Source organism: Topomyia yanbarensis, chromosome 2 (genome assembly GCF_030247195.1).
Source record: "Topomyia yanbarensis strain Yona2022 chromosome 2, ASM3024719v1, whole genome shotgun sequence".
Lineage (NCBI taxonomy): Eukaryota > Metazoa > Arthropoda > Insecta > Diptera > Culicidae > Topomyia > Topomyia yanbarensis.
In genome coordinates, this window is record NC_080671.1 from 382273185 (window position 1) to 382297047 (window position 23863).

At 36.1% G+C, this 23863-nt stretch overlaps 1 protein-coding gene across 2 annotated transcripts in view; it reads left to right on the forward strand.

The window, feature by feature from the left end:
• The window catches only part of LOC131684683 (soluble guanylate cyclase 88E), a 215018-nt gene that overhangs the window by 100329 nt on the left and 90826 nt on the right, over positions 1 to 23863 (forward strand). The window lies entirely within an intron of this gene.

Below are 23863 nucleotides of genomic sequence, written 5' to 3' on the forward strand. Positions count from 1 at the left end.
CACATTCAGTATATGGAGATTTGTACTAGTTTATTTATTTATCGCACGCATCAACAGGCCGCACTCGGCCCCAATGATGGAAACTTAAATTAATTACATTTAAAAAACTGCAGGAATCGCTTTCTTAAAGTTATCCGAGACAAATGAAAGTCGAACAGGTGCGACACACGATTGAAGAGGCGTTGTAGTCCCGTGATAGCGGCATTAGCTGTTTGAATAGTTCGTCGAAACGGCACTCTCAGAAGAACGTTTCCGCGTAACGTTCTGGACCTTGCTTGGATGTTGACTCGCTCTAATAAATCTGGAGAATCGATGCGTCCTGACAGAAGATCAGAGATGAATAAGGCTCTTGCAGTTTCTCTACGGCGCTGAAGAGTATCGAGCTGGATGAGTTGACACCGACTCTCGTAGCTTGGTAGACGAAAAGGATCGCGCCAAGGCAGGCGTCGAAGAGCATACCGTATAAATTTTCGTTGAACGCCTTCAATTCGATCGCTGCTGTTCATGTAATTCGGGTTCCAGACTGACGAACAATACTCCAGCGTGGAGCGCACTAAAGAGCAGTAGAGGCTTTTGAGACAATAAATGTCTGTGAAGGATTTAGCCGTACGGAAGATGAAGCCCAGGCTTCGCGATGCTTTACCAACAACATACGAAATGTGATTCTTAAATGTAAGTTTCGAATCTAACAGCACTCCAAGATCCTTAACGCAGCTCACCCGGGAAACAAGAGCTCCAGACAAGTTATATTCAAACTCAATGGGATCCTTTTTTCTGGAGAACGATATCACAGAACATTTCGCCGGATTCAGATTCATTCGGTTGTTTTCACACCATCTGCTGAAAGTGTCAAATTGCTGCTGCAAATAAAGTGCGTCCGTTCGGCTCTTAATTCTGTTGAAAATTTTCAGGTCATCTGCATACGACAACCGTGGCCCTTTCAGCTGATAGTTTACATCGTTGAAATAGAGAGTGAATATCAAAGGTCCGAGATGACTTCCTTGCGGAATTCCAGACGTTGCGGAGAATAGTTTGGAGTATGCATCACCTATGTTCACACTGAGTTGACGGCCAACGAGATAGGATTGGAACCATCGCAGGAGTGATCCACTGAAGCCAAGTTTTTCCAATTTAGCGATTGCGATATCGTGATTGATTTTGTCAAAAGCTGCAGATAAGTCAGTATATATAACATCAGTTTGTTGACTCGCATCGAACCCTACGGACACAAAAGAGGTTAGAGATAGTAGATTCGTCGACGTCGATCGATTCGGCATGAATCCATGTTGGTCTTTAGAAATATATTCCTTACAGTGAAAAAACACTGACTCCACCACGACTAACTCAAAGAGCTTGGAAATGGCACAGAGCGCAGAAATTCCTCTATAATTGTCAATGTTCCTCTTATCACCTTTTTTGTGGACAGGAAAGATGAAAGCTGCTTTCCACAATTGAGGAAAAATCGCGGTTGTCAGTGACATTTTGAATAGTTGACAGAGTGGTTCCACCAAACCAGATATACACTTTTTCAAAAACACAGCAGGGACACCATCTGGCCCGGGAGATGACGATGCTTTAAGCTTGGATGCTGCTGATACAATATCCGAGTGCTCTACACGAATCTCGTTCACTGACCGTTCGAGTTGGGCCACGCCGCTAGCTGCAACGTCAATCTGCTGCGAGGACAATGTCTCACTGACGAACACACTCGCAAATTTAGAGGCGAACAATTTGCATATGGCTTGTGAATCATGACCAGCTTCGCCATTCAAAAACATTGCAGAAGGCAAGCCGGTTTCTTTCCGCTGGTCATTGACGTATCTCCAAAACGATTTAGGATCCGACTTAAGCTTACGTTGCATTTTTCGTTGATAGTTTGAAAAACAAAAACTGTTCAGTTTTTTAAAATCGTTATTGAGCCTTACATAATAAGCTCTCAGTGACAAGGTACGGCGTTTGGTAAACTTTCGTAATGCTGCTCTTTTCGCAGTTTTTAGCTGACGTAGCTCGGCTGTCTGCCAGGGGGATTGATCACTTCGTTGATTACACTTTGGGACATGACGATCGATAAGGTAGCTCATTATATGGCAGAACGTTTCAGCGGCGGAGTTCACATCATCCTTACTTAGCACAGAATCCCAGTTAATACTTTGTAAAATATTCAAAATGCTGCTATAGTCGGCCCGCTTATAATTGTAACACACGGTGGGCGCGTGGCTCGAAAACTTCATAGGCGGTACGTCCTGGAGTGTAAGATGAAGAGGCGGATGGTGGCGAACATACTTTACTAGCGGGGCGAGGGCGGTGGAAATATGCGGCGATTGATCTCTGGCATTAACGAAGCATAGATCTAAAATCCGGTCGTTCTCGTTCGTTGTGCTGTTAATCTGCAGAAGTGTAGCCGTGCTATAGCCATCCAGAAGAGTAATGCTGCCAGGATGAAAAACTGATTCGTCTGGGTCGGGTTGTAGAAATCCGTTATGAATGGAACGCCACTTTATTGTAGAAAGGTTGAAATCGCCGAGGATCATGATTTCGTCAGTGGGTTGCGCCATCGCAACAACAGAAGTCAATGATTCAGAATGAGAATCAACTAGTGCAGAGTCGCGAATTTTATCGGGAGGGAAATAAACCACACATATATATAATGTTCGATTTCCCAATTTTATCGCTGCCCATACTTGTTCGATGCTGCTCCAAGCATCATTTGTTATATGTTGAACTTTTAATCCACGACGCACAGCGAGCAAAACACCGCCTCCGGAGGATTTGTGGCTGTTGAGAGGACTCCGGTCACATCTGAGAACCTCGTAGTCAGAGCAAATCACCTGGCTGGAAAGGGTCTGCACATTTAGCCATGTTTCTGTCAATGCGATAATGTCGTAACAGCAGTCCGAGGTAGCTAGGCGATAGGTATTTGCACAGGAGTTATGTACTCCATCAGTTCAGAGCCTCTTAGATTGATGTCTGAGCTGCCCCAAATGATGTGATGAGCATTCGCATCACGGCCGATAATGAGAGGAAGCCCATTTCTGCTACAATATGATACACCACTTTTAAAATCATCAGAAGGAGATGACTCGTGATGCGGTAGATATGCTGAACAATATATATGTTTTTGTCTATGTTACCAACATTCAGTGTAACTGTAACAACACAGATATTACGAGTTGTTAGCTCCGATATGAGACACGCGTCAATAGCCTCATTTGCAAGAATGCAAGCATGAGGCATTTCACGTGGTCTTGCCTGTCTTGTTGTAAGCAACGAAGGCAGTGTTAAGTAACTATCCAAAATAGAAGTTTCCTTTATGGAAATACTGTTCTTAGACCATTGCTATGGAAGCTTTACCTTCCTGCATGAGTCGAGATACCTTCTTAGTTGCTGTACGTTTATGTTGAAGATTGATTTGTGCTATTCTAATTATTGTTGATTAGAGAACTGTACATTTCATTTCCAACATAAATCAACAACCAGAGGACACCAAGTGAGTTGGGATGTTAACGCTTATAGCGAGCCATGTCAGGTTTAAATGGGACACAATCATTTGATTCCCACGATTTGCGAAAAAAATAATGGTCCACTGTGTCAGAGATTCGCTGAACACAGTAAGGGCAAAACCCGAAATGCTCCGCACGACTGGCATATGTTAGACCCTCCAGTCATCAAGTCCTCGGCGACCCTAACTTAGGCTATCCTACTTTCAGTCGCATCCTACGACATGGGAGCAGGAACCCAGTGGCTCAATTCTTGGCCGGATACCACAGGGCCTCTGGGCAGGTTCATATGTACACATCGAAATTTGATAATCGAAACTCAGCAGATTATTGAACAAGATTTCCACTAGTTTTGGAAAGTGTGCCGAAATGAAATGATGGATTATGCAAGAAGAATATTTTGTTCGTCTTGTCGCCTGTCAACAACAACATTGTTTGATATATATATATATATATATATATATATATATATATATATATATATATATATATATATATATATATATATATATATATATATATATATATATATATATATATATATATATATATATATATATATATATATATATATATATATATATATATATATATATATATATATATATATATATATATATATATATATATATATATATATATATATATATATATATATATATATATATATATATATATATATATATATATATATATATATATATATATATATATATATATATATATATATATATATATATATATATATATATATATATATATATATATATATATATATATATAGGGAAGAGAGGAACATTGTGAAAACTTTATTTTCCAATAGCATCATTTTGTAACCTGATATTGCTGCTACCGTATGGAAAAGTATAACATTGGGCATAGTGATCTATACTGCATAATTCTACGAATCAGTTATATGAAATCTTCTGTGCACATTTGTGACACGTCATACGTATTTTATCTTCAATCACGTATGTGAGCGACTTTGGTTTACATTGTAAGCAAAAACTGTCAATATAGCCACCCGGTCTTCGTATAAATCGAGAGATTACTACAGAAAAGATAGAAGCATCCATTGCATTCTCCGAAAAGCTCCTAGCATTTATAAATTCAATCACAAACTTTAAAAATCATTTTTCTCGAAAAGTGCTAAATGGCGCTTGTCATAAGATAGCACAACAGCGACGAACTGTCAGAGCAAAAATAGATTCTTTTGCCGAAAATTCACTGTTCAAGTTTCGATTATACGCCACACAGAATCGCTTGGAATACGGTATAGTATCTATTAAGCGAATGAGATTGGTTTAATCTCATTTGACGATAATATACACCAGCACCGGCTCGGCCCTCTAACAAAAAACCGTCAGTATAACAAACTATGTATTCTTCAAGTTGTCGCTCCATCCAGCCAGACAGCCATTTTTTGCGAATTCTCGCATTAAAGGTTTTGTCACGACTCACTCTTTAAAAAGAACGGGGAAGAAGTTGTGGGTTTGGTTTAAAAAAACAAGCTCAAGGCATACTCACAGAAAGGGGTCGAAGCTCGCAGCTCACCTTGGTTCGGATTTGATAAACTAAACAAAAAAACAATCATCACAGAAACTTTACCCGTCAAGTGTTCAAAGGGTGTTGATCGCAATTGATAAAAGACTGTCGAATTCGAATATGATATAAATTTGATAAAATCCAAACTCTGTACGCTCACCAGCCTCACCGCTTTTTACATAACAGAAACTTGAAACTGAAACAGAAATATTTTCCAACCGAATGACGTAGAACGTTATAATTCTGACTCCTGAGGCAGACAAGCTTATACCGTGTATATTTGTTTAATGGTGTTTGTACCTCATTGTACTAAGTATTGTTGAAGTTTATCAACCTACAAACAGTGCTCAAATGAGGTTTGAAGCAGACATCCTGAAAATCATGACACGAATCGCTGTAATGTTTAAACCTAAACATTTGACTGCCATCCCCCAGGGATTATCATCAGGACGAATGTACCCAATGTATCGAATTATGTAGAATAAAAAAAATCGCATCCCATGTAAACGAGCAGAATCCAGCCCTCTCGGGCAGTATCTCAAATACTTTTATGTTTACTTATGACGTTACACGAACAACAAACGACGACAATAACCATTCCCACGATGGCGCAGAGTTTCTTTTTACACTTTAGCTGTTTGGGAGCTTTTTATCCGCAGGAGGCATCATTCCGACCCGCGACGGTGGCAGCCAATGCCGTTGCAATGGTTCTGCTGGCCGGTATCTGTACAAAGTCTGTGACGCCAGCGTCAGCGGGAACGACTCGAACCGAACGTTCATCGGAGTCTGCCATCCCATTGGCAAAGTTTATTCTCCCCGGAGACTGCCGGGGATAATAATATTACGCTGTTTCTCGCACCAGTTCTGGGGGGCCACTCAATTTTACAATCCACAATCCAAACGTGTCCATTGGGGTTTGGTCTGTTCCTTTATCATAATGTTGTGTAGCACCCTCACCCTCGGACGATTGGAGAAATTTTACGCTTTGTGCAAAATGGGAATTGCTGCTGGGGTGCGTTGCTACGACTAGACGATGGAAGTATATAGGGGAGAGTGAGGAAACTCGTTTCTAGGGGGTCACGGTGTCTGGTAGAAAATATTTTGACAAAAAATCAGTATCGCCAAAACACTCACTAATCGAAAGTTTAGATGCTCCTCTTTCATCTGAGCATAACCTTAAAATGTTCTATCGGGGGGCTCAAACATTTTTTTTCAACATTTTGAGGATCACCTTTTTAGGTAATTTTTCAATGAGTATCTCAAAACAGACATCTCCCTTTTAGGAGGTTAAATCAGCGAGCACACACTGTCAGAGGAACGAACTTGCAACGTTAATGAAATGCTTCGAAGAAAAAATTTAGCCAGCTTCGCGTTGGTATTATGGGGTCTAGAAATTCGCAAAACAAATCGTTTCCTTCAATTTATTTTTCTTCGGAATATATTTTTGCTCGGGGTTTTTTTTTGTAACTAATGTTACATTCAAAATTTTATCATTGTTCTATGGATTCTTCGGACAAGTTTAGTTCAATTTGATTTGTTTTAGTTTTTAGTTTCCTTGAAAATTGCGAGTTTAAACACGATCGACAGACTCTCCCTTTAAAAACACATAGGAGCAGTGGTCCACATTTTAGCAGAAAATTATATTTTCCGTGAAATCATTTCATGCTATCTCATTTGGAGGGGACGAGAAAATGTTTGGAAGTAGCAGGGTGTTTTTAAGGATTGTTTACTGGTTCAAAGTAGCAATTCTACTATAGCAAATATGGTAAAGTTGAAATTTTCAAGCGCATTTTTTCAAGTGTTTAGATTTGAGTAGTCAACGAAACAAAGGATCCAAACACATCAAATAAAGGTAAAATATTCTGAGGAATCCATAAATGATATAATTTTGAGCAAGAAATGGGTCGGAAAAAAATCCCGAGCAAAAAAATTCTATTATCATAAAATATAAACAAAAGAGTATTGTTTTGCGGATTTGAGGAAATTCTAAAAAGTTATTATAATAGGTTGACCCAAAAACTCAAATATTTTAAATAAATAAATTAAAAAAATAATAATAAAAATCAAAATTAAATGTTTTCACAACTTGATAGATGCGAAAAATTGTAACGTTTTCTATATAGTTGCATTTAAGGGCAAAATATAATAATATTTTAGAGAATGGATCGCAAATCCAAAAAGAAAGTATTTAAAATTTCAGCCAATTTCAGAAGATAGTTTCATCTCACTTACCATTGTAGTAGGAAGCAGATATTTGTAATTTGGAAGCAGATATTGGGCCAAAGTACTTATAATATATGTACTAACAAACACTGTAATCAGTGAAATCGGTGCACATCAAAACGATTTCTCGATCAAAGGGATGCACGTTTGTAAAAAATGCTCTAAATTTAAGTATTGAACAATACATACACATAACTAATTGAATTCAAAAAACACAAATATATCATTAATTAAGGAATCATTTTGCTGATACCAAATAATGATAAATAATCAATTTTCGAGAAAAAGCTAGTTTCATATATTAACATATAAACGAATAATGAAGTGTCCATATGTATATAAATATAGATATTTATTTTTCCATATTAAAAAAGTTCTAAACCCTTAGGGAAAAACGGAAATTGTCACGTTTAAAATAGAAGCAAGTTTCCAGATAGTGAGTACATCAGTGATTTTGATTTTGTGTTTGTGGTAATATTGTTCTGCTAGAGACAAAAAAATAGTATAAATTGGAGAGAGTTGCCGCACATTTCTAAAAATCGATCCTGCATCCAAGTAAACCATTCAATAATCGAAGAAATCATTATTATCATTAGTGACAAGTTTCTAAAATACTGTGAAATGGTTTTTGTCATGAAAAAGCTATGAACCTATACCTAACGCAAACGTTCATTTAACGACATTCCGATTTGAAAAACGTACTTTTTTGCTATGGGTCTTTCGCCGTCATATGCGGCATCTAACCCGAAATTTTGATGCGGCTTCTATCTCAATAGTAGGGGAGAGATGCCGCACGACGACATTTTACTCTGAAATTATGGATGACTCTACTTATGATTAGAATGCCTTCTAAAAGGTCCCAGCTAATCAACCGATACAAAATTTACCAAAAAAAAAATCGAACAATTTAAAAAAAACGAAATTTTGATGCGATACTGAAAAATTTGAGGCACTCCGTGATGCAACTGGACGTACATTATTTTACATCTACAGTGTTGTAATTATTCTAAAGACAATCTCACAATATCATATTACCGTACAAAAGTGATCCCATATACAAGATATAGAGAGTGCGGCATCTCTCCTGACGCGGCATCTCTCCCGAAATTACCCCATCCCGAGTAAAAATATTATTCAAATTTTAAATTTGAATCAGCGCGAAATTCGCTAAATGTCAGACATTGGTGTCTTCGAAGGTATTCATTAACGTAACGGGGCCCTCCTTCTGATACTGTATGTCTGAAGGTTCATCCCCCTGAAAGTGATATATCTTCTGAGAGCTTTTCATTGAAACGCAATCTCAAAAAATAATCATCAAAATGTTGAAAACAAAAATTATTGTTCTAGACCCCCCGATAGAACATTTCAAATTTAGTCTCAGATGAAAGAGGAATATCTAAGCATTCAATTATTGAATATTTCTGCGATACTGATTTTTGACGTAGGATTACGTCTTTGTTTTCGATATGGGGGTGCACTTTGCAAATTCAACAAAAATGGTATGTAACGAAAAGTGGTTCAATTTTGAACGCTTATAATTCAGCCATCTTACGGTAAATTTTCATTTTTGTTGCGCATATCGCTCAGAAATATTTCTAAGAATAGATTCCAATAGATAAACCCAAAGATTTTTGATATCATGACATTAAAATTTAAATAATGTTCAACATAGTCAAAATACCACGCATTTGCACACAGAAGGCTGCGCTTCTCTAGTCTGGCACGACAGATTTATGTACCTAACGCGCAACGCTTCTATGAATGACGTCATAATCGACTATTTAAAGAGCAGATTTGGTTGGGTAAGCTCAGTAGCCTCTTAGACGGTAGGCAGAGAAGAGCACTGCGCTGCATGCTCCCACAGCCAGTATAGCAGAGGCTAGCATCGTGAATCTATTTGTCTCTTTCGCTCCACCCATCATCACCTGCGTTAACTCATTTTGCTTGGTGCGTATCTTCTATTCGTGTACGGATACGATGTACTGGCACAGCTTTTTGATTCAAGCACGGTACACCGTTCGCTTGGGTTTATTGTTTGAGGCGAATGTGTAGGTATATCCAAGTGTTGCGTGTATGATAGAAATCTGAGCTTTCGTTGCGCGAAGCGAAAGCTTTCGTTTTTTCTTTGTGTTGTTATCTCCGTGACAGGCTAAGGAGACGAAAACTTTCTTAGCAAGAAATTCACGCGAATAGATAGAAGAAAGTGCAACGAAGGTTTATTATTTACGTTTCATCAATTTATTGATTCCACGAGATTCATTTTCATTTAACCTATCCCTCTTTGATTCTACCAATACATAGCAACTACAAAGCCTATTTATGAATGGATGCAATGTTAGTTAAAAAATCGCTACAAAAATGCATCTAAGTTCATCCATAAAACTATTTTCGATTCTTGTATATGTTTTGCTTCGATATATGATTAAGACCACTGCATTCGCTACATTTATGTGTACTTTAGGAAAATTACAATAACGGCAAAATAAAACTATAAAGCTTGTCCTATACAAGAACTGTGACTGTATTGTCTAAAACATGATTTTTAAGCATCGGTCTGGTTGTTTACCGCTCACAATAGAAAACCTTTTAAAATTTTAAAGCAGTTCCAGATATTAGTTCGGTTTTCCATCGCAGTTTTCTATCTGCTTTCTTTAATCGGATTCGATCGCCCATTGTAAATAAAATGACCTGATGAGCAAGACGGTTTGATTCATGAAGTGAACTGTAGAAAGCAACATGTTTGATTAATTATTAATCCAAATGTAATAAGAAATTAAATATTTCACGTATTGCAGTCCTACGCCTGCAATTTGTACAACTCCATAGGGCTGTCCCTTGTAGTTTTTTGTCTAAATATTGTTCTACCAGAGACACTGTGGAGTACTCGAGTACCTGACTATTTCGCAAATACTAAAACAAGTTATCACCATATCTAAGAAAAATTTTGAATTTGGGAAGCAATAATTAACGTATCTGAACCAAAATTTTTACGTCCGATGCTATTGCGTTTCAAAAATGATGATGACGATCAAGAAACATACAGAAATCCCTTAGGTGAACGTGTGACAGCTAAAGGTAAAGAAATGTTGTGGCAATCAACCCGTATTATACTCATAGTGACATTTATCGCTACACGGAAAAGATCCGTTCGCAAAGTCATGAAAAAACATCAGTATTTCGTTAAATGATTAATTTACGAAACCCGTGAAAAAGTTCGTGAAATTATGAACAACAAACCTCGTATCCATGAAACTATTTGTATTTATAAATATCTAGTTCGCCCTGAATATACATGACGTTACATACGAAGTTTTTGTTATGATTCTTGTGCATACTTTGGGAATACACTGCACGGAAAAAAATTGTTCCCAAAATCGTGAATAAAGTGCCATAAATTCTGGAATCACGTTTTTACGTTACGAAAACAGGACCATGAACAAAAATCATGGCTTTTATAATTATGTTTAATTTCCTTTCAGTAACGCCCGCATAACGCTTTCATTAGTGGAAATATTTGTTTTTGTTTTGTGAACTTCAGTCACGGTTTCCGCCAAGTTATTCGATTCTCAGTACGCGAACTGGTTCGCAACTTTATGAACATTATAAAATCAAAGATTAACTGATGATTTTTTTCATAGATGTAGGAACATTAGTTCACAAAATCAAAATATTCTGGCTATTTTTTCGTGAACTATCTCACGAAATTCAGAATTTTATCCATGAATCCATTCAATCCTCGTGAACTAATTCATGATCCCTAATATATAAGTCACGATCCAAGCTCATGAAATAGTTCACGAAATCATGAAATATTAATGTAATAGGTTATGATACGTAGTATAATAGTCACAACTTACCATTTGTTTTCGTGAAATAGTTCAAGAAATCATAAAATAGTATTAATGTATTCGTGAACTGATTCATGATTCCTAACACATTAGTCACGATTCAATATCCGTGCTCGTGAAATAGTTTACGAAGTCATGAAATTTGATTCATGTATTCGTGAACTGGTCCATGATTCCTAATATATTAGTTACGATTCAATATGCGTACTCGTGAAATAGTTTACGAAATCATGGAATAATATTCGTGTATTCGTGAACTGGTTCATGATACCCAGTATAATAGTCAACTTATTCGTTTTCTTTTTCACGAAAACGAAGAAGTTGACTATTATACTGGGTATCATGTACTAGGAATCATGAACCATTAATAATATTTTATGATTTTGTGAACTTTTTCACGTTCACGAAATCATAAAATATTATTAATGTATTCGTGAACTGGTTCATGATTCCTAGTACATGACTTACGATCTATCTAGTATCTACCCACGTGCTTGTGATACTCTGAAGATATCCCTAATCATTTACAATTTCATGCAACATGGTAATGAAATTTTTACGTGCACTCTTTAACAAAATTTGTAGTAATATTCGTAGAATCACTTTTATTCCACGCACTTTTTTATGAAACACCCAGCTAGCGACCAGTAATAGGTACGAGTAGATATAAAAAACTATTAAGACCTCGACCATCGTTATTCGTTTGATAAGGTTGATTGTGATGTCCGGGCAGAAAACGAAAACTGCACTGAGAACCCCAAATAGTGTGCGTGACATAGTTCACAGAACCAGATGGTCGTGACTAATATTTTCCGAATCTTGAATTAGTTTACGAGGGTCGAAAAGATTTATGAATAAAATTTCGAGTTTCGTGAAATAGTTTACGAGAAAATTTCCGCTCTGTTTTGATTTTGTGAAATAATTCATCATGAAATGAGATCATGATCAAGATGTAATGAATCATGAATCAGTTCAGTTCGTATAGTACTAAATCTATGATTAAAATCAGGAGTCAACCTTTCGTTTCTATGAATTTTGCTCATAAAGTTGTGAACTAGTTCGTACACAGAAAATCGATTGAGTAATACCATGGCGGAAGCCGTGACTAAAATTCATAAAACAAAAATGAATATCTCTACTAATGCAAGCGTTATGCGGGCGTCGTTCCAAAGGGATATTGAGCATAATTATAAAATATATGGCTTCAGTTCTTGGTCCTGTTTTCGTAACATAACTCGTGTTTTCGTTTTTGGAGCTAGCGTCAATTCGGCGTATTTTTGGAACAGGCTTGACAAGTAGATACTGAAAATGGACAATTGGAACTTTTCCGAAATCCAGGATGGCGACTTCCGGTTGAGCAATATTCTCGATAATCCTAACAATATGGGTATTTTTGGGACGGGATTGACAAGTAGATACTGAAAATGGACAATTGGAACTTCTCCAAGTTCAATATGACGATTTCCGGTTGAGCATTATTCTTGATAACGAAAAATATGGGTTCTATTTCCGTCATACACTCATCTACCCTATCCCGAAAATACCCATATTGTTGAGGTTATAGAAAATTGGATTCCAAAATAGTTCAAGACATCGAATTCCGTCATGCACTCGTCAACCCCATTCCGAAAATACCCATATTGTTGAGGTTAGAGAAAATTTATCTAAACCGTATGTCGCCATCTTGGATTCGAAAATGGCTCAAGACATCCATTTCAGTCATGCACTCGTCAACTCCATTCCGAAAATACCCATATTGTTGAGGTTAAAGAGGATTTATCTAAACCGGAAGTCGCCATCTTGGATACCAAAATGGCTCAAGACCCATATTGTTGAGGTTATAGAGAATTTATCTAAACCGGAAGTCGCTATCTTGGATTCCAAAATAGCTCAACACCCATATTGTTGAGGTTATAGAGGATTTATCTACACCGGAAGTCGCCACCTTGGATTCCAAAACGGCTTAAGACATCGATTTCCGTCATGCATTCGTCAACCCCATTCCGAAAATACCCAACTTATATTAGTAACAATTAACTAAGAATACATAAGTATATAACTTCATGGTGCAATGTACGAACTCAAACTTTCCAAAAAGAGTTTGTTCGTAAAAAAGTTACGTAAATCGAATATTACGTAAAAAAAGAGCTCGTAAATGGAGGTTTCAGTGTATTTCGAAATAATAAAAACATTTCACAATCAAAACAATGAATGGATTTCAGTATCCTACCAAAAAATCCCAAACTTCGCTGTATTTTTAGCCAAATCTGTTACTTAATGCTATAATTATCCAATCTTTCTAAATTTTATACAACGATTTTAAACGCTCCTGCACGGTAGATGGCAAACTCATACGGGTTTTAAAGTTTCGTAACTGCACCAACTTCTGGGACTGCTTGAATTAGAGTTGAGGAATCATTTGGCTAATCCAGTGTGGAAGTTTTAAATGCGACGGTTTCTGGAGCGAGGGCCAGCCGTGGTCGGTGGTGGTGGTGACGTTTAGGGCATTGTCAGGCCCGATGAGAGGGGGGGTCAGCCGGGGCAATTGCCCTGGGGCCCGGGTCGCGTTTGGGGGCCCGAATTTTTATCCGGAAGATGGGTGAAAACGTCTGGTATTCATAGAAGAGCAAGAAAAATAAGAATTGTAATTTCTTTGTAATTATTCACCCTATTAAATTGTCATATGATGAAAGCGGAGAAAAATTTGAAAGACATTTTAATTTAATAACTTGAGAATTCGAGCTCCTATTGTGGATACCAGAGCTTTATTTTATATTTAACTTTTTTCCTTTTTTATTTCGACTATGTTAGTCACATTTTCTTTTTTACATTTTAACGACATTCAATTAGCTAGAGATTACTGGGTAGGGAAAGTTTTGAAAATTAGAGCCATAGTACTCAAGTGAGAGCAAGGATGAGAAGTAAACAGATCGGAAAACTAGAAGTGGCAGGGTCATTAGAACAGGCTTAATATTGCACGGGCTTAATCTTTGTCTTCTGTTAATGAGGGTCGAGCTTAGGCAGTATAACTACGAATCACCCGAGTTCACTAACATGTGTCCTGGTATCGATAGACGTGTCCATCTTTACCGTGACAACCGACGATATATTTAACATTTGTTAAAACAAACGTTCTTAGAGGAGTTGTCTACTTTATGTACTAGGTCAACAAAACCGAGTTTGTTGTTTGAATTGACAGAATACTCTACAAAACGTTCAGAAGCCAATTCATTGTATTTTCGAAGAGAACAGCGCCAAACAGGAATGCAAGCACACGGACGTATCCGTCCTCTTCTGCGTTCGTTTCTTTACTGGTGGTACCGGTTGTTGGTTTGGAGACACTGGGAGTATTCTATACAATGTTTTAGGTGGTGCAGTGTTTTTTTGGAGAATTTGCGCATAGGAATCTGCCCTGGGTGCATAACCGGTGCTGTCTGATGAGATGTTCCATGTTCGGTTAATATGCATAAAATGGTTTTGTAAAAAGGAATTAGTTTGTTCACAAGCATTCTCACCACAGGAAAAGGATTAGAATCACCCTGGAAAATGTTCCTCAAAGTTATTAAATCCATTTCTCCGTACCTTGATATAAACTTTTTTTTATCGCCATGTCAGGAGTGGGCAGAGAAAAATCGTGTAAGCGCACCTGTCTAGATCCGTTGTCTATATATACGGGGATGCTTTAGTTAACGTTGCCGCATTCGTTGGCGTATTGTAAGTTGTTTTGCGTAACGAATGACTGTAGTTAATGTTTGATATGGTGCAATTGTAGGATATTAGCTCCTGCCACATTCTTCACTTTTAGTAATTGTTTCACTTCTCGAATAGCTGGTCTCAAAGAACATTTCCAAAACAAAAAAAACAATAGCAACACAATTTATCCACAGTGGGGCTAGTTTTTGCCTGGGAGCTATGGCGGAACGATTTTAGCTTGGACTCCGGGAGGGATGAGAAGGTAGACTGACCTTAATTAACCGGTAATTGAAATAAATTTTTATTTGTATATTTGTATTTTTATAGCACGTTAAAATAATTTTTCGCCAAAAATGCTTTGTGTTAAGATGGAACACTAATTTTGGGCGTCGCTAGAGCTGTTTGTGATATCCATAAGAAGCCAATTGCTATGTGCCAAATAAGGAAATCAAATCAGTTCAATTCAGTCAGCAGTACTTGCAGTCGTTTGCCCGCTGTACTCGCAGTTGTTTTATTTGCGTTTAATTCCTTATTACTGCGTTCTGTGTCATTTTTTGTCTATTACTGCATATTCCAACAGCGTATTCAAACCGACTTCTACATTAAAACTAGAGCTTCCATTTCCCGACGGTTTTTAGCTTCCCGGGATTCGGGAAATAAATAATAAATTTCCCGGGAAATCCCGGGATCCCGGGAATACAGAAGGAAAATAAAAAGGTGAATGATTTTCTTAAGAAAAAAAAAAGAATAAATAGAAACGTTTTCAAACCCGTTTGATTGCATGTATATCTGTCCTAAAAGCAGTGGTCAGAAAAAGGCGATTTGGTTTCCTAAACATCATTCAATCATTTGATAACACTTCAATAAGTTTACCCAAAATAAACTTCTTTTGATTTTTCTTGGATAATATGTATAACCTAAATTTTGGTAATCACGGATACGATTGGGACGATATACTAACGCAGCTGCTGGAGTTACTGTCCAAAATTAGAATTCGTTGTTCTGATACTATGGATCAATTTAATGCAAAGCACCTTCTTTGGTAATCTTGAATGAAAAGATTAAGCTGATTCAGGGTATTGTGCAGTTATTTCCGATCAAATGAGAAAATGGGATATCTGGAATCCATTTCTGTCGCAGTAAGATCAGCATCATTCCGAATTAAGCGTGAATCAAAATCAAGCAGATAATGGACGAACTGTGCAGCGATGGATGAAGTCTACGATCAATTTCCTGTTACGGGCGAGTATCTGGATTGCTTGATCTTATCCCTTCAAAAATCCTGCCTGCATCCTTGAATGCGACATTCAAATAGGTTGGATGCGCATGATATTGAACAGCTGCAGCGTTATGTGTTTCTTTTCATAAATCCAAAAATTTGCAGATATTAAAGTTACGGTATAACAAATTAGACGAAATATGCATTCGATGAACCGATCAAATATTTCTGCAGACGTTCTAGAAACCTTCTTTATTTTAAATAGCGTTTGCGTTAGGCATGATATCACTACAAACCATCCTAAGTTTTGAAACAAACACTCATCGATTTTTTAAAAAATTACCGCCATTTCAATTACTAATCAATTACTAATTTGAGCATTCATTTAAGATCTTTCATTCAAGATCTAACTATTAAAATAAACTATTAAAAGAACTGTTGAAAAATCTGATCAATCGGCTCATCGGTTGCAGAGATATCGTGCGCATCACTAACGCTACTGTAAGGAAATGCTTCGGTGCAACGGCCGGCAAATTAATCCATTTTTGCATGAAAATATCAACCTTTTTAGTAGTATTTTGAGTAAAGCTTGGACTATATACCTAAAAAATCATGAAAACCTATCAGCGAGCCTAAAGATATATAGTCCAAAGATCTGCAAATCGGTTGAAAAACGCAATCTGTATTCACTGTTCACTCCAAATGTTCGCCGATAAAAATATGTCCTACAGAATTTGTCTCGCAGAACCTAAGCCTTTTGAAATAAATTAAAAATCTTTTTTCCCGGGATTCCCGAATCTCGGGAATGAGAAATCACATTTTCCCGGGAATCGGGAATCCCGGGAAATCCAAAAATCCCGGGATTCCCGGGAAATAAATTCCCGGGATGGAAGCTCTAATTAAAACGTCACATTCCTTTCCAAAAAAAACCTTCATAAAAGCTATGATTAGAAAATTTTCTCGGTTGTTCTATATTTTTAATCCTACAACGGTTTTGTGGGGTACATATGTACCCCAGAGCTATTTGCAATCTCTGTTATTCCGTTACGGTTTATTTTAACTGCAAGCAAACTTTATCATAAATCAATTTGATTATTAAACTTCCATTAAAGCAGGTGCAACCTATTTGTTTCACTTAACTAACCTAACAGTGCCTGCTTAAAGTTTGTCTGGGGTACAAATGTACCCCACAAAACCGTTTACGTTAGTGTTTTGTCATGTGTATATAATTCGGAAAATTTAATTTATCTTTTTTGTAAGCAAAATATCGATACATAGTAACTTGCGTGAAATTGTATAGGCTTCAACACTGCTGAACAATTAAATCTGTTATTTGATTTAATAATGCTACTATAGCAAAGTAATTAGAAAAGGCGCTTGGATCGTAATCGTATTTTTTTGGTTTTGATGTCAAAATATGATTTGTATATAATATGTACTACGCACCACTCAATTCCTCATCTTCTGTAGCCCAAGTTCTGGAACGTACAATGCACTGGCCTGTTCCTTCATCGCCTATTTTAACTTCGTTACTGCATATTGCTGTATATTTACTATTTGTATTGTATTTGTATTTGGTGTTCAAACAAGCATCGGAATAAATGCACTTTTTGGTCGGTTTTTGAATTATTTACTATTTGTTCAAAAGGCAATTTAATAATATTTACAACGCCGTATAGATAGTAAAAATCGGTTAGAAGCTTCCGAAGTTATAGCAATATTAAGGTTAAAATGGGATGTTGACGTATTTTTAGGACAAGTTGTATAAAAATGAAATATTGCATAAAAAATTTGCAAAGCACGATTATTTTTGAAAAGACTGCTTTGATTGGCTTATTTTTGAATAAAACTATCTAATTTAATTATAAATTCAATAAAAACTAGGCATATTAGGACGGTTTTAGTTCTGGGGTACGAATGTACCCCACAAAACCGTTTACGTATAGAAAAAGTCACGAAACCGTTGTAGGGTTAAACGAGAATTACGAGCTGAATTTGCTACCTTATTCTTGCTAACAACAAAAGCTGAAAACTGCTCCACCGCTACCAACAGATAAATCTACCCGTGTATCATTTTGTCTAAACCACAGAAGCAAAATATCGTAGGGGAGCCCGGGGCTAGTTGGCGGTTGGGGTAAGTTGGCGGAATCCCTTTTTCTCTGTTTCAATTAGACATATAGCGCTGGCTCTTCTTGTGTACCTCAAGTTAGGTGAAACCCGTTATCCAATGTGTTTTTGTTGCAAAACAATTTGTTTGGTGGAAGTTGTGGGCATACCAAGTAAATGTTCTAAATTTTAAATGCTTTGCGTTATTTAGAGTGATTTTAAATTTTTTTCCCGAATGATTATATTTTTCGATAGCGCGTGAAAAGAGCATCCGTATAGATATTACATCTATCCACAAACAAAAGTAATTTTTTAAATAATTTTTAATAAAATATGCGGTTGAGGTAAGTTGGCGGTGCTGCACGTGGGGTAAGTTGGCGGTACTATTTATAGTGCAAAAAAATCATGAAATATTTTTATTTCTGGAATTCACTCCAAAGTAAGAAAATCTCTTTCTTGTGTATCTCGCCAATGTAGGAGACATTTATTCCGGCCAATTGCATAAAAAATTTCGAACATTTTCTTTTGTATAGGGAGTACGCGTCAAAGTCAAAATTCCGGGGTATTGAAACTGAAATATAATAGCAAATGTCGGTTAATATACAGTTTTCTCGAAAAGACATTAAGCACGTTCCAAAAGGTCCCTTGAAGTAATTGAATCTCCATTTGATTGCTTAGTTTTTGGCGTATACTCACATACCGCCAACTTACCCCGGGGCCGGGGTAAGTTAGCGGGTTTTCCGCGTCACATATTTTTGTCTCTAAAAATGGAGACAATGCATCAAACACTTTAAAAAAATCGGCGATAAAAATTGAAAACTAAAAACCCCGCCAACTAGCCGCGGTCTCCCCTACTTCAACCTACTGTGTCGAACGTGAATAAAAATGAATGACGATCAAAGCGGAAAATGGCCGTACTGTGGTCAAACTGTATTCCTGTTTACTTTTCGAGGTGTCCCTTAAAATCACCTGTTGGAGAAGTGAAAAATATCAAATTTGCAAATGGAGGTAAAGATGATCAATGTCTATACCTTACAATTTCATAGTTGGACATAGTGTACTGATTATTTTTCAAACTAATAATCAAGTAGAAGCGTTTATTGCGCAAAATTAAATATATCATTGAATGTGGCAACATGAAGTCAGTACCTCTGTATATATAAAGGCGATGACACAAACGTGGTGCGAATACACGGATTATCTCCATACCTCTAATAAGGTTGTTAACCATTGTGTACATTTTTAACAGGGCAAAAGAGTACCCGGGAACCCGCTTATTGAAAAACTCGTAACCATAGCAATTTTAGCAACAGCAACATAGTTTGATATATGAGTGAATATATACAAGTCCTCTAATCAAGATTCAAATAAGTAAGTTGAGAAGGGCCCGTCAGTAACACTAGCCTTGGGGCCCGCCGCCGCTCTCGACGGCCCTGGGCATTGTCCGGAATCCGATAAGCGACTTGATGAATGCAATTGGTTGTAAGATTAAATTGATCAAAAATTTATATAAAGCGATTGAAAAAAGAACATAACGATTAAATTATCAAAAGTGTGATAGTTTTTCTCGTTATTTAAGATAGAAACTAGATTTTCCTAAAACACAAGAAGCTCTTCTCTCTAAACGTACTCAAAACGGAGTACTTTTTCATTCATTTAAAATTCAGTCCAGTATACATAACTAGGATCAGTTTCTAACCTATACAGATAATACCTATCAATGAGAATGTGATGTTCATCCATAAAATGAGTTTTCCCAAGTTTTGTAAGAGATGGGTATTATAAACTTTATTTTAGCCGTGTAATAATCTGCTTAACCTATTCATGCCCATGTTGTTTGTGGACAACAACGTTTTTAAACAGCTATAACTTTTGATTGATGCGAGAATTGCTCACAAAAACAAGTAAGGCTCATTAATGTGATTACTACCTTTAATTTGAGTATTAACAGTTACAAGGATCAGCTCTAGAAGAGAATGGAGCAGTGCTGCCAGGGACTGTTTACTTTGACGACGGAAAATGATTTTTTCATATATCTTCGTTATGGTGCAATATTATTGAAAACTGATAAAACTTATCAATTTAGACTATTTTTGGCTACGTTTTCCACGTAATTGGACTATTGTAATTATTCTAGGAGAATTGTATTAAGAATTAGAAGGTAAAAATTGACCAGCTTCTAGCACCGCCATGGATGTACCTATCTTTATTTTTCATTACAAAGTTATATGCTAAAACAAAAAAAGAGATCCAGTGTGGCCACTCTCCCCTAATGAAATTCGTTTGTACATCAGTTGAGTAATGGCCATAGATAATTTAGGTCGATACCGTAATTGGACTTCAATGAGCTTAGAAACGAAAATGTAAATTTTGCCGTGGAAAATACAAAAGAGGCTTATCATTTCCGTTGAAATTAATGTTTTGTTGACTGTTATTTTTTATTTTCATTTGTTTAAAGCGATTTTGAAACGTCACTGCCATCCAGGCAAGCTTATTCGAATTGAATCTGTCAATGAATCAACAATGTAATAGCTTTAGTAACGGCCGCTAGTAGTACACCATTTACGCACCCTTTCTCTTTGATTGCAATCAATATTTCTACTTCGAGTTTATATCCTCGACACAAATCCTGGTTAAATGACAGTAAATGAACTGTTTGATAAACGGGGGTATAAAATCGTCCCTCTTGTTTTTCACTCGGCTCAATTTTATTACCCGCATACTATGAAATTCTATTGATACTGTCATCAATTCGGATGTTGGGAATATCGGAAATACATAACATAACAATTTGACTTTCTTCGTTTAACATTCTTTCCTGTACGTCGCACGCAATGTTTGTTCTGATGTTTTAGAAGACGTTTACTGTACAAGCAGTAATGGTAAAAATGGTACGATAAGCGACAATGACCAAGTTATACTTCAAATTAGCCTTTTCATTTTCATTCCTTCACTCAAGATAATGTCCCTTCTGCAAACACAATGTCAATGGTTGTCGTGAGCAAATAGTATTCTAAGTACATGATGGACCTTGGATGCTATTTACCAACTCGTTTTACTCGGAATTAATTTTTGTTTAGGTAAACGTGTAATGACCTTCACGATGTTGAACTTAATTGTTGATGTTCATGAGGTTACAAAATTGTCAGTCGCTTAATGCTCTATTCGAATTCAAATGGATTTTATAATGCTATGTTCAACCAGCAAAAATAATAAATTTATGGTGCTATAACCTAGTAAATTTCCTTAGAATTCTGTATCTCTCTCAGAAATATTTTTGCTTGAATTTAATGTGTGAGACCTGGAACGAAAAATACTGCATGCACTTCAAATTAATTTGGTTTTCCCCAGAGAACCCTTCACTTTATCGCACCACGTAAAAGTTTTCCGTTTACGAAAGTGAGAAATTCCCCATACCCAAATTCTACGACAGATAATTTTTTTATTGCTCCTAACTTTTCCACGTTGTTTTTAAACTTGCATCCATAACACATGTGTTTGAGATTAGCCCGATGACTTTCTTGGCAAGATGTAGTTTTGAGACGTCCTGATCGCTATTTTGTATTATGCTAATTTGCCAACAGCATCGATATGCGGAATGAATCATTTGAGCGAATATTATTTAGCCGAAAAGGGTTGAAGAATGATTGGTTCAGTAAATTCTCAATTATGATGCACACTGCGTTTTTAGGTGCCTCCGGAGATTTACTGTCACTTGCCCAATTTTCAATATTTCGCAAAGAAAGTTTAGGAAAATACTGGTGCACTATTGTAGGGAAATTGACTGAGTAGACTAACACTCTCTGTATCGAAAAAAATTACTGCGCTATGTGAATGAATGATTACTGGTTCGCTAAATCAAATAGAGTACGTATAGTATCAAAATCTATTACGCAGGACCCACGTTACTCAATTTTGGCTAGACAGGTTGACAGGTTTCAATTTTCGCGGCCACTGACAACGCAAGCAATGCAATGATGAAGGAGGAAGGAGGCAGAATAAATCTGATGCTCTTTTACGGTTGTAAGCTGCCAAATTATCGAGAAAGCATTGATTATTTCGACATTGATCGGCTACTGTTGGTACCTGTGGCGAAGGAGTAAACAAGGATAACAATAAGGATGGCTTATAAACAACACTCAAATTTCGGAAAAGTTGCTACTGACAACATCATCCTGTGCTGCTGCTACCTAATCTGTTGAACTGTCTATGAAGGCTCAAACTTTTCGAACATCTATCAAAGGTGCCTATCTCAATTTATGTCAGCTTACTGATGAACATGTTTCACCTTCAGTCGGTCGGGGATTGAGTGTTTATCCCAAAGCTACCTTCTTTGTTTGGGGTTGTCAGTGGGGGTGGTGTCCATTTCATATCCGTGTGCGGTTCCTATACAATGTTCATTCAAAGAATTATCTTCACTTTTGTATGCTGCCCATGATCGCAAATCAGTCCCATAAAGATAAGAAATCCTATAGAAAACGGGACAAATATACGATCATGGGTAGTATGGCCCTTGCTGAAAGGAAGCACTACCAAAAATATTCATCATATATTCTTTCGTCGGAAGTGAAACTTTTAGTTAGTTATAAATTCCTTTTCAGTTAAATGGTAATGGTCCTATTTTGACTCTAATAGGAAAAGATCTGCACTTTTCCATCAATTACTCGGCCTTCAATCAGCAGAATGCCAATAAATTTGCATCAATATTTTGCATCGTTCCTAAGCACCAGTATTGAAACAAAAATAGCTTGTCGACGGCTATGTTTTCATTACTTTTGGGTAAGATTATATTGCTTTTCGGTACCAGACCACGCAATTGAGCATTGCGGTATTAAACTCATATTCTTGCAAAGGTAGTAAAAGGTGAAATGACGAATTTCGGTTGCTGTTCATGTATGTCTATCACACAACCAAACACTTTTTCAGTGTATGTCAACCTCGGCTCTGTTCGTATGTAGGATTATTCGTTCATAAAAAAAACATAAAACATAAAACATAAAACATAAAACATAAAACATAAAACATAAAACATAAAACATAAAACATAAAACATAAAACATAAAACATAAAACATAAAACATAAAACATAAAACATAAAACATAAAACATAAAACATAAAACATAAAACATAAAACATAAAACATAAAACATAAAACATAAAACATAAAACATAAAACATAAAACATAAAACATAAAACATAAAACATAAAACATAAAACATAAAACATAAAACATAAAACATAAAACATAAAACATAAAACATAAAACATAAAACATAAAACATAAAACATAAAACATAAAACATAAAACATAAAACATAAAACATAAAACATAAAACATAAAACATAAAACATAAAACATAAAACATAAAACATAAAACATAAAACATAAAACATAAAACATAAAACATAAAACATAAAACATAAAACATAAAACATAAAACATAAAACATAAAACATAAAACATAAAACATAAAACATAAAACATAAAACATAAAACATAAAACATAAAACATAAAACATAAAACATAAAACATAAAACATAAAACATAAAACATAAAACATAAAACATAAAACATAAAACATAAAACATAAAACATAAAACATAAAACATAAAACATAAAACATAAAACATAAAACATAAAACATAAAACATAAAACATAAAACATAAAACATAAAACATAAAACATAAAACATAAAACATAAAACATAAAACATAAAACATAAAACAT